Below are 10,989 nucleotides of genomic sequence, written 5' to 3'. Positions count from 1 at the left end.
GAAGGAAAAAAAAAAAACTTTCAAGAAGAGTAATATCACCTTCAATATTTTGGACATTAAATATTGTGAGATCTAACAAGAAACCAAAATATTTGTGTGAATAAATGATACAGGCATTTATTGAGTAGTTTTAGGGGCAGGAATTAGATGGATGTGAGCTATGGAATGGTGGCTAGTTATGTAGAGGCATAAGCTGAGTACTTTTTCAGTATTTTGTTAGGATAAGAAAATAAAGAAATGGAATGCTATCCTGGGAGTGATTCCAGTAAACAATTTCTGGAGGTAAGAGAGATCTACATACATAGGAAGGATGCATAAATTAAAAAAAAAAAAAAGAAAGAAAACTTGAGAGGTGAATTCTAAATATTACAGATTTTGGTTAAATTCAGGCCTATCTCTGTGTTTTGTGCAACTGGGAAGAGCCAATTTTGACTCTTCTGTGGTAGATCTATTTTGGGGTGCACTTGAATTATTATAATTACACATAATGGCCTGCCTAGGAGAATCCTGCCCCTCTGCCTGACTGTTAAGCTAAATTGCCTTTGTTCAGAAAACTGACAACCTGTAGATTGCAGGAAGGAAGAAATTAACATATTTCCCTGGATGTGAGCTATGGAATGATGGCTGGTTATGTAGAAGCATAAGATGAGCACTTTTTCAATATTTTGTTAGAATAAGAAAAGAAAGAAATGGAATTGTTGCAGGAAGGGGGAACCTTTCCAGGGCCCGAAACTGAGCTCTTCTGTAACACTTAGAAATGAATTGTCCAAGGAGACACACGTGCTGACAAAGCAAGATATTTTATTGGGAAAGGGCACCCAGGTGGAGAGCAGGAGGGTGAGGGAACCCAGGAGAACTGCTCTGCCCCTGGCTCACAGTCTCGGGTTTTATGGTGATGGGATTAGTTTCCGGGTTGTGTTTAGCCAATGCTTCTGACTCAGAGTCCTTCCTGGTGCTGTACGCCTTGTCCAGCCAAGATGGATGCCAGAGAGGATTCTGGGAGGTGGTTAGGCATGTGGTGTCTCCTTTTGGCCTTTCCTGAATTCTTCCGGTTGGTGGTGATTTATTACTTCCGTGTTCCTTACCAAGACCTCCTGTCATAAAACAGCTCATGCAAATGGTTACTATGGTGCCCAGCCAGGGTGGACATTTCAGTCCGTGTGTTTCCCTGACAGAATGCTATCATGGGAGCGACTCAAGTAAACATTTCTGGAGGTAAGAAAGATCTACTTATACAGAAGGAATGAATAAATGAAAGAAAAACAATTGAAAGCTTGAGAAGTGAACTCTAAATCTTATAGATGTTGGTTAAATGTGAGCCTGTCTCTGTGTTTGTGTAACTGGGAAGAGCTAATTTTGACTCTTCTGTGGTAGATCTGTTTTGGGGGGCACTTTTGTTATTATAATTGTGGGGCTGCCGGGGCTGGCAGGCGGCCTGGACCTGGGTTTCGGTTTCCCCCGAAATGGTAAGATTCCCTACCCCCATCAGGTAACCTGGAGCCAGCCAATCAATATGTGCCCAGTAAGAAAGAAAGGGAGAGCTGAAAAGCCCGCGAATGCCCAGGTTTGAAAAAGAGCCCGCGAAAGTTTGTACCAATAAAATTGCTTTGCAAACATGTAACCAATCCGCTTAAGCCAGCTACTAACCGCTTATGCATGCCTTATAGATTTGGGTAACCGCCTCTGCTCAGGGCTTTCTGACCCTGCGCCACTGTGATGGTTGCGGCAGGAGCCCTGGCTCGAGTCAGTAATAAACTTCCCTTTTTTGCGAATTGCATTGTCTTGGAGGCCTTCTCTCTCCCCGCCCGGGGATTCGGACATCGGGCACAACATTTGGGGGCTCGTCTGGGATCCCTTGACTGGGGGAAGAGAACACTTCCAGGTCAGAGGGGAAGGATAGATAATAGCACCGGTGCTCAGGCAGGGCAGGAAAGTCCAGTGTAAATCCGAGGAAGGTATCTGGCGCAGGAGAAAGCTTTCTCTAAAGGGGGGACGACGTAAGGCCAAGGCCAGCGGATGCGCTGGGAGGCAGCCAATTCTGTGGGAAAGAAAGTTCCTCTCCAGACCCCGAGTCTGGTGAACAGTGGACGCCATTCGGTAAGATAAACCTGCTACCGGGAGGCAAGAGAATTCAGGGGGCCCGAAACCCAGCGCTATGTTATCGGCCGACGTTTGTCTGTCTGTGTATTTGCCTTCGGCTCTCTGTGTTTGTGTGTGCCGGCATTGTCTCTGGTCCTCCTCCTTTTGAAATCTTTGAAGACATCTGAAGTTTTGTGTCTCTATAGAACGTTTTCTGAAATCTTTGAAGACATCTGAAGTTTTGTGTCTCTATAGAACGTTTTCTGAGAGACTGTATTTTTGTATTTAAGGGAGCGTCTGATGAGAACTGCCAGGATTATATGTGTGTTTTAACTCTGCTCTGTGTTGTGATTTGTGATGACTATTTTGCTTTGTCTGGCCACCATTTAGACCTGCCGCCATTTTGTTAAAATTTTATTTTCTTTCCCTGTGCCGTGAGACCACGGCTCTCAGGAACACTTATCTAGACCATCTTTAACTCCTGAGACTGAGAAGAAGAGAAAAAACAAAAGAAGAAGCCTTTAAAAATGTTATTTATTTAAATTTTATATTGTAATATCTAACTCATGACCAAACTTAGAAAATGAAGATAGATATTGCACTGTGTCTGTCTAAATATGTTTTGGTATGTCTTTATCTCTGGAAAATATTTTTAGGTTAATTTGTAAATGAGCTCTATTTAATTGGCTTAAAAAGGGGTAAGCGCTTACAAATCAAATAATTCTAAATTAATCAATAAACTCCAGGTTTAGGTGAACTGGGAAATATTCAGTATTAAATACCTGATATTAATGTTTGTTTGTTGACCTATCTAATATAGACATGTCTTAGAGTTATAGACATGTCTTAGAGTAATTAACATCAAGTGAAATGTTTTCATTGTGCCTAGATTTAATATAAGTTAAATATTATGCCTGTTGCGGGTTTGTTGACAAACAAATTACCTCGAGTTAAAAAAACTTATAAAACTGTAAATGAGGTATGAGATTGTATATAAACTCAATTTAAAATAATTATTCTTTAAGAATAACTGTTAAAATAGTCTCTCCAGATTGGTGCAACTTGAATTTCTAAGGGTTGTGCTAAACTACCTATTAGAAGTCTATTAAATAATCAGGTAATTTCCAAATAAAATAAGATTTTGAAACATTTACTACTAAACACTGATTTCCTTTTACAGAAAACTAAAGAGATTTGAGACTATAAATGAATAATGTTTGATGCCATCCTAAAATGTTTTAAGAAAACAAGGGTTTTAAAAATTATCACTGGTATTTATGCTCACCAATCTATAAAATGCTAATATAAAAGTTAGCTCTTTGTTGCTAAAGAAAAGCAAAAAGTGTGCTTTCAAAAAAAAAAAAAAGAGTGTAAAAAAATACTAAAAAGAGTTATGCATGATCAAGATTTTCTAAAATTAGATTACAATTAGTTAAATAAATAGATTTTGTTAAAAATGACACGGTCATAAAAAAACTGGTTAGAGCCAATTAGGTCCAAAATGGCGGAGCTGACCCTCACTCGACCTTGAGCCTTGGTATTTGCGCCCATTGTGACATACCTACAAGCTAAATGATATACCCATCAACATTGACTGAATCTGACCAAATGTTCTGAAGCTTTTAATTGATCTTTTCAATAAAACTACCTGAATCGAATTCTTTTGAAGTTCCTTTGATATCTAGCTAACTTTGGGGTGTTTCAGAGGGCCCCTGAAACATCCCAAAGAGAGATATTAAACTGTTTATTTGGTTGGTTAAATTACATGAAAAAGATTATCAAATGAGTAATAAATCCGCTCATGTTATAATGTATGAAAAATTACTAATACAGATATCCTAGAAATTATGTGGAGTTCTTAACGTTTTGATATGTCTTGGTATTCTAATGAAAAACCTGATGACTTCACAAAGGTTAACAAAGGACTGAATGAACCAGTGAATATGCTTGTAACTTTTATGGTTTCTATCCGAGAAATTACAGGTTTAAATTGTGTGTTTTCCAGGAGTAGAGAAAACCTTCCTCTCAAACTAATTATAAAAATAATTTGGTAAAATTAGACGTTATAAACAAAACAATTATATTTTCTCTCTATTTGACTCCTCCAGAAATTTGAAACTCTTAAGTTTCCAAGAAGTTTATCAAATGAGCTAAAAAGGTTATCTCACTAACAGGTACCTTAAAAAAATAAAAATAAAAGAGTTCACCTAGATTTGTTAGGCAAAATCTGTGATAAGCCTTTGGTGTGAGTTTCCTAGCCCTGTTTTACATTAAAAGTTCAGTCTGAGATCCTATAATTGTTTCAGCAAAATAAAAAGTCTATGATCAATTCTGTTATGTGATATTAATGTGAAAGTTTGTTTCTGAAGCTTATCTCAGTAATCTATCTTTGGATGAAGATCAGATGCCTCATGACCTCCAACCAGGACTGGAAAAAGACATAATTTAAGAGACTGTCTCCAATCTGGATGGAAAGACTTTTTATCAGGTACTCTTAACTAGCTCATACACAATAAAACTGAAGGGAAATTAACTCTTAGATTAATTCCCACTTCCAAAGGCCCCTACACTGGATTGGTCTATAGAGAAGACAGCTGACCTGATCTCACCTTAAAATGATGCTCAAACAAGAAAAACTACAGTACACCAGGATGAGAAGACAACGACATCAGAGGTAGACAGCTTGTCCAAGATACTGAACCTGATTTGTACGATTGTTTATAGTGTTCTCTAGACTTCTTAGACCTTGTGTATAAATCAAATGCTTTTCTATCATAGGCCTGATTCTATGCTAGTTTTAAAAATCAATCCAATTGTTGGGTTTGTGGCCAATTATCTGTGTCTAGCTCTGGGTTACCTTGGTAAATTTCTCTACTACAAGACTCTAACTGGTTGGCCCTGAGGAAATTTACTTGGAAGAATTATAGTCATATTCAGGTTACTATGATACTACCAGACGGGATCCCCTCACTGGGCCAATTAATAATGCCTACTCTGACTCTGGCTATAAATGTGAGCCTTTTTCTATTCCTCAAGCTCAATCAGAGCAACAAGAAAAGTTTTAGCAAAAGAAAAGAAAAAAAAAATCTCCCACAATTATGAGATAGATTTATATAGATAACACCAGGCTATGGTAATTTAGGTTTAAAGTCTCCTCTGTGTTAAAAACAGTTAAATCATACTAAAGATAATCAGTCTAGTAACACTAGAAAACTGGGCTGTGTGCCTTATAGGTGGTGGTGCCAATGTATACTTTCCCTGAAAGATAAAGATTCGTACAGAGTAGACTAAGTCAGACGACCTGGGATATACTGGGCTACATCTAATGGAAGCTCTTAGGTCTTACTTGTGACTTTACTAATACTGCTGGCTATGTTCTTTGTATTTCACCTGTTTTACAAAATTGCTATTTCTTACAGTGCCAAATGTGTGACTGAGGCCCCTGATAGGATAATATATACTTCCACATGAGATCGTTGATGATGACAGTGTAACTCTAGATATGAGAAGAAGCAACAAGAGGGAATGTTTTCCTGGACCAAGAGGCTAGTAAGCCAGGTGGTCCAGAGAATCTTAGATACTGTTTTATGCCTAATCCAGTAACAGCACATTGAGAGGCCGGTTGACAAAATCTTTGCCAAACCTGAGAATGGACATTCTCAGCACCATGGGATAAAATGGTCATGAAATGCCCCCCTCAAAGTCGTGGTCAAGTTTGTGAGCAAAAAGGAGCTCTGCCAAGTGAAGATTGACACTTGCCATCTACACGGACAGCGATTATATCATGGCCACTGCAACTGCTGACTTTCAACAGCCCTGAAAGGAGTTCAGGGTGAAGATCAAGAATGAGGCGTTCCATGCTCTGGGAAAAACTGGCAGAACAGGCCTTCAGATAGTTAGATCTTTTCAGGAGATTTTATGAGTCCCAATTCTTGCATCTTCTCATACCTAGAGAAACACTGACATCATTAATGGTGCCAATCTGCTTTGGCTATTAAAGAAAAATTTTACAATTAAAAGTCAAAATAGAGTACTCAGCTATGGTTCAGACATCCTGGGAAATAGCCAGGTGTTACTATGGGTGTAATTTCAGATTAGACATTGTATTGCCAAACACGAGTTTTCTGAGTCGTGTCAGGCTTAGATGCCACCATTCTCAAAACAATGTCTGCTGGAAGCTAGTAACTTCTACCTTACTTCTTATAAAACTAGGCAACTGGCCACCTGGCTGCAAGTCTCCCTGGAGTGCCAGGTCCAGACTGGGTTTCAGGCCTATTCTTCTAAAAGAAAGAGATTTACTTTGTCTATTAAAACTCCAGTTATCCCTTCCCTAGCTACTACTAACTGGGTATGTTGCAACAAAATGGCAGCGCAAGGGATTGAGATTTTAATCATACAAGGCTCAGATCTAAGACTTGGAACTCAGGAATACTTCCAGTTCAGTGTCTCTTCTGCAAGCTGAGGCGGTCCTATGCCCCATTTTGACAAAAAGTTATCACAGTCATAGTTGCCCTGTTCCCTAAATTAAAACTGAACAAGACTCTGCGGGGTGGCGACTCTGGAGTACAGATCTGCTGGACTGTAGGATATAGGCTTTATTCAGCCTCCTTGATCTTCCCTGAGTTCCAAAGGGTAGATTCAAACAATTGCCAATCAGAGAAGGGAAGAAATACAAAAACAGGGGAAACAATCAAATCGTGGTACAGCCTTGGGACGGGTCCTGATTCCTACTCAAAGAAATATGTATAACAATGTCTTTTGAGTTCTTTTACAGAACTGGAGCCCCCACCCAGGTGGAAGATGGTAACTTCAGAGTAAACATAAGATTCCTAGAACACAGCTCTGTTGCTTGACCACCAGCCAATCACCCCAAATGTTGCCTCCTGTTTCTGGGGACCAGCGATGACCATCCTGTTAGGTCTCCTTTTTGGCCCCTGTCTATTTTACTTCTGAGAGGTGCCAACAGTTTCAAACTAAGTTGCTGTTATTACAAGAGTAAAAACTGGTTTCAGATATAAAACACTCCAACTTAGGTCAAGTATAGAGAGACTTCTGCTCTGCTAGGCAGGCCTACACCCAGGCACAGCAGAAAAAGTTACAGAAAAAAAGAGACCTCCACCCCAATTCCAAAAAGCATCTTGAGTATAAAGTCTCTCAAAGGGGAGTTATTAGAAAAAACACACTGCCTGTCCATCCACCTAATGTTACTCAGATCTCAATATTCAACTGTCCCCACAGATGATATAGAAGACCCATGATTGGGCCTTCCATGAATACAAAGACAGGGGGGAATATGGGGTTGCCGGGGCTGGTAGGCAGCTTGGACCTGGGTTTCGGTTTCCCCCGAAATGGTAAGATTCCCTACCTCCATCAGGTAACCTCGAGCCAGCCAATCAATATGCGCTCAGTAAGAAACAAAGGGAGAGCTGAAAAGCCCGCGAATGCCCAGGTTTGAAAAAAAAAGCCCGCGAAAGTTTGTACCAATAAAATTGCTTTGCAAACATGTAACCAATCCGCTTAAGCCAGCTACTAACCGCTTATGCATACCTTATAGATTTGGGTAACCGCCTCTGCTCAGGGCTTTCTGACCCTGCGCCACTGTGATGGTTGCGGCAGAGAGCCCTGGCTCGAGTCAGTAATAAACTTCCCTTTTTTTGGAATTGCATTGTCTTGGAGGCCTTCTCTCTCCCCGCCCGGGGATTCCGACATCGGGCAAAACAATAATCACACATAATGGCCTGCCTCAGAGAATCCTGCCCCTCTGCCTGACTGTTAAGCTAAATTTCCTTTGTTCAGAAACCTGACAATCTGTAGATTGCAGGGAGGAAGGAATTAACATACTCCCCTGACTGAGGCTTGCCATTCTAGAAGATACTTGAAAGTTTAAATAGCTTTTTTAGCTTGTTTTCTCACAGCACCCCCCACCACTCCCCATCTCTGATCCATAAAAGTTGGGGTCTGGCATCCAGACCCCAACAAGATGGTTATTTTTAGATATTAGTCTGCCATTTCTCGGTCAGCCTTGCCTCAGCGTTTCATCCCTTGGATTCACTAGCCTCTTGTATGGCAAGCAGAGTGAGCTTAGACATGGCAACTTTTGTGTAGACTTTCACAAATGAACTACTTTCTGCTTCAATATCTTTGAGCTGTGTTAGGAAAAGCACATCTACAAAAAGGGAAAAGAAGCAACTGTGTTTTCCTAATGTCAAAATCATGAACAGAAGCACATCCACAGGAATCAAAAAGACTGGTGTGTTTCTAGCCAGTGCTTCTGGATGGAGAAAAAGGTGGCAGTTTTCTTTAGTGAACTTTGTACTCTGGCCATTTGTTTGTCTTTAAATGTTTGCCATATTTTTGCAAGAGGCCCTAAACTTTCTCAGTAAAGCTTGTTAACCATACATGCTAAAACATCAAAGTTTCACAAGCCATGTTTACCCAATTTGTTTCAGAAAAACAAAGTAGCAGAAATAACTTATTTATTGGCTCTAAAGCAAGGAGTTTTAGTCATTTCAACTGAAATACTTTATTTTTGTTTGGGTTTAGACATCAAAACGAGGACTGGCATTAAAATGCAAAGCCTCAACCCTGCCTGTCTATAGCTCACTCAATTGCCTCCTGCCTATCCCAGATTTCCACTGTTGCTTTCAGCTGGGGAAGGTAAAATATTCAAATAGATATGGGGTTGGCTCTTTAAGGTAAGTTAAAATTGTGGACAATATGAGCATTATTCATTTAATGCTGTGTTGCAAGTCAAGGGTGAAAAATGACTGCAGTTACCAGATGCTATGAAATAATGCAATGCAGTTTTTGTATGTACAGTCACCCTTTGTATCTGCAGGGAATTGTTTTCAGGAACTCCTGTGGATACAAAAATGCGTAGTAGTTGTTCTGTTATATAAAATGGTGTAGTACTTGCATATAACCTATACATATCCTCCCATATACTTTAAATCATTTATAGATTACATATAATACCTAATGCAATGTAAATGCTATGTAAATAGTACTATTTACAATATAGATGCTGTGTAAATAGTTGCCAGCATGGGGTAAACTCAAGTTTTGGTTTTTAGAAGCTTCTGAAATTTTTTTTGGAATAGTTTCTATTCTTGATTGGTGAGCCCATGAATATAAGACCTCTCGATAATGGAGCCCAACTGTATGGTCATAGCTGTCTTTTGTTAGTATTTAACTTTAAATTTGCATACTTTGTTATTCAACATATGTTCCTTCACCACAGGCTCAAAGAAATCAGGCATCATCAATGTTTATTACTATAGATGTTATGAATTTCATCTCTGCTCCCACTTCCTACAAGTTAAAAACACAGACTGCAGAAGCTATTAGGTAACATGAACTCATTTGCCATCCCTAGCATTTTCTACCCACATTGTGTTCAATATTATTTACTGGAGAAAGACTGGAATTCCTTTTTTATGCAGGCCTTATACTGGAGAATAAGGATGAAAAGTGGAATGAGAAATACTTCCTACTCTCTTGTGGCTCACAGTAGGTATAGTCACTACAGAAGATGTACATGGCATGAGTGGGGAGAAGTCAAGGAAACCTTGAACAGAGGAGACCTATGAATGGTATGTTGAAATATGTCAGGTCATCAGTTAAGGTTATTGGGCATCCAGGAAATTAAAACAGCATGAACAAATTTGAACTCTGATAGGACATGATAGATTTGGGAAATTGTAAGCATTTCAGAATATCTAAAGCTTAGAGAACATGGCTCCATGGTTAAAATAAGGAAAGATTTAGGAGTGAAAATGTGAGAAAGATACAATCAAAAGAATGTTCTGGAAACTACATTTCCCTAACAAAGATGCTAGCAATAGTGATTGAAAGTGGCTTTTGCACTAATGGAGAATATAAGAGTTAGAAAGTCCATGCTGCCCTCCAAATCCAACATCTGGAGATATCTCTAAGGATGGAATTTTTATAAGAAATTAGGCAAGAAAGTCAGGGACTAGATCTAAAAAAGCTTCTCTCCCTGTACTTTCTTGAGGTGATAGAAGTCATAAAATGTTCTTGCCAGAATGAGATACTGGTTTCAAAACTCAGGAGACTTATGGGATTCAGCAAAGTCTGGGCTGGAGTAGGTTAGGACTGGAGTGAGGGCCCTTTACATAGGTAGACCCCTTTCTTGGAATTAAAGGACACAAAGATGTGACTGAGATGATGCCATGAAACTCCTGCAATGACTGTGCAACAGATTGGCATTGGATTTGTCTGCCATTGATCATACGTTAATTACTTCTATTTTCAGGCAGCGTCAGGTGATGAAGTCAGACAGTTTCAGATTAGACAGCCCAATCATTAGCCATGAGACATCCAGCAAATTCTGAACCTACTTTCCTGCTTCCATCCTTTTCTCTGTTCCTTTCTTTCATATTAAAAATTCTATTCTTATGCATTTATTTGCATAGTATAGCTTATTTTTTAATTATGGGTGTACTCAATAAAAAATCAATTTCATGAAAACAGCTGTAAAACCCAGAAAATCCCCACTTTCATCATCTCAACTCCAATTTCTTCAAGTGAGACATTATCGGTGTTTATGTGTTATTCTGGTGTTTGTATATTATTAGTGTTTTTATGTTATTTATATATTCCTTCAAGCAAGATATATATTATATATATAATTGGTGTTTATTTTGGTATTAGTATTATTTTGATACTCATTTCTAATTACCTTGTGAAATGTATTATTCTTCATTTGCATTAGAAAATTATACAGAAAAATTCTCCCATAAAATATGAAGTTTTAAATTTCTGTCACATAGTACTCTGCCTCTGATGGCACAGCAGATAAAGAATTTGCCTGTAATTCAGAAATAGAATGAGAGCTATATAAGTAAGTTTAAAGTTCAGAGCATTTCTAGGTGAAGGAGATTTTTCATG

General features: G+C 38.8%; 1 long non-coding RNA gene across 2 annotated transcripts; it reads left to right on the top strand.

Moving 5' to 3' along the window:
* The first annotated feature begins 1,143 nt into the window (after positions 1 to 1,143).
* Positions 1,144 to 10,502, top strand: LOC110130592 (uncharacterized). 2 transcript variants are annotated; one of them, XR_002311901.2, is made up of 4 exons: positions 1,144 to 1,215; positions 9,320 to 9,426; positions 9,522 to 9,671; positions 10,355 to 10,502. It is a non-coding gene; the product is annotated as an uncharacterized lncRNA (long non-coding RNA). The 2 variants fall into 2 exon arrangements; XR_011491038.1 differs by having other exon boundaries at positions 9,522 to 10,502.
* The last annotated feature ends 487 nt before the right edge of the window (positions 10,503 to 10,989 follow it).

This window comes from Odocoileus virginianus, chromosome 13 (genome assembly GCF_023699985.2).
Source record: "Odocoileus virginianus isolate 20LAN1187 ecotype Illinois chromosome 13, Ovbor_1.2, whole genome shotgun sequence".
Classification (NCBI taxonomy): domain Eukaryota; kingdom Metazoa; phylum Chordata; class Mammalia; order Artiodactyla; family Cervidae; genus Odocoileus; species Odocoileus virginianus.
This window is presented reverse-complemented; position numbering and strand designations above follow the sequence as displayed.